The following is a 1,675-nucleotide window of genomic DNA, read 5'->3' on the forward strand; positions in this document are numbered from 1 at the left end:
TGCTGGTGCCATGCTTCTTCTACAGCCTGCAGGTCCATGAGCCAAATAAAACTCTTACCTTCATAAATAATCCAGCTTTAATTATTCTTTTATAGTAACATGAAACAAAAATATATTTTGTGGTGATTTGTGAGCAATGACCTTTGATGTTAGTATTGTAATTGTTTGGGGGTACCACAGATCACAACCATACAAGAGGGTAAACTGAATCAATAAATATGTATGTTTGGACGGCTTCATCAACTGGCCATTGCTCTGTCTCTCTCCCTCTCCTTGGGCCTTCCTATTCTCTGAGACACACAGTATTGGAATTAGGTCAAGAATGGCCTCTAAATGATGAAGAGTCACAAAACTCTCACTTTAAATTAAAAAACTGAGATTATTAAACTTAATGAGGAATTATGTCAAAAGCAGAGACAGGCCAAAAGCTAGGCCTCTTATAGCAAACAGCCAAGTTGTAAATATGAAGGAAAAGTTTTTCAAGGAAATTAAAAGCAATAAACATGAATGATAAGAAAGCAAAGCAGCCTTATTGCTGATATGGAGAAAGATGTGGTGATTTGCATAGATCAATGATGCCACAACATTCTCTTGAGCCAAAGCCTAATTCAGAGCAAAGTCCTAACTCTCTTCAATTCTATGTAGTCTGACAGAGGTGAGGAAACTGCAGAAGAATAGTTTGAAGCTAGCAGAAGTTGATTAATGAGGTTTGAGGAAACAAGTCATCTCCAGAACTTAAAAGTGAAAAACGAAGCAACAAACTTACCTGGCAGGGGAGATACCATGATCATGAAGGTGGTTTTCCCAGGGCAAGGCTTAGTCATTGCACTCCGGGTGTTTTGACCTCTGCAATTTCCCCAAATGTGGGAAACTTGACTGCATAATTTGTGGTAGTGGGGGACTGTGTTTGTGCTTTCCCCTGGTATTAAATTTAAAAAAATAAAATAAAAATAAAGAAAAACGAAGCAACAATTGCTGATGAAAAGCTGCAGCCAGTTATCTAGAATATCTAGCTAAGATCATTGACAAAGGTGGCTACATTAGCAAGAGTTCCAATGCAGACGAAATGGCCTACTGCTGGAAGAAGATGTCATCTGGGACTTTAATAGCTAGAGAGGAAAAGGTGTGGCCTGGCTTCAAAGCTTTAAAAGACATGCTGACTCTCTTGCTAGGGGCTAATGCAGCTGGAAACTTTTAAGTTGAAGCCAATGCTCATTTACCATTCTGAAAGTCATAAGGCCTTTAAGAATCATGCTAACTCTACTCTGCCTGTTCTCTATAAATGAAACTACAAAGGTTGGATGACAGTATATCTGTTTATAGCATGGTTTGCTGAATATTTTAAGCCTACCATTGAGATCTACTGCTCAGAAAAAAAAAAAAAAAAAAAAAAAATTAATGTTTTCATGCATGCCTGCTAACATAGAATCCTTTCTGCAGCTTATAAATCAAGGAGTAATTTGGACTTTCAACTCTTATTATTTAAGAAATATATTTTTTGAAGCTATAATTGTCATAGACGGTGATTGCTGTTTTGAATCTGGGCAAAATAAATTAAAAACCTTCTGGAATGGATTTAATGGATTCATAATTCTTGAAACCATTAAGAATATTCATGATTGATGGGAGGAGGTCAAAAATATCAATATTTACTGGAGTTTAAAAAAAGTTTATT

At 36.4% G+C, this 1,675-nt stretch overlaps 1 non-coding gene across 1 annotated transcript; it reads left to right on the forward strand.

The window, feature by feature from the left end:
• The first annotated feature begins 758 nt into the window (after positions 1-758).
• Positions 759-922, forward strand: LOC116551068. Its single transcript, XR_004268695.1, has one exon. It is a non-coding gene; the product is annotated as a U1 spliceosomal RNA (small nuclear RNA).
• Positions 923-1,675: the final 753 nt, after the last annotated feature.

The sequence above is a fragment of the Sapajus apella genome, unplaced genomic scaffold (assembly GCF_009761245.1).
Source record: "Sapajus apella isolate SASKATOON/1434 unplaced genomic scaffold, GSC_monkey_1.0 scaffold8, whole genome shotgun sequence".
In the NCBI taxonomy this organism is placed as follows: Eukaryota; Metazoa; Chordata; class Mammalia; order Primates; family Cebidae; genus Sapajus; species Sapajus apella.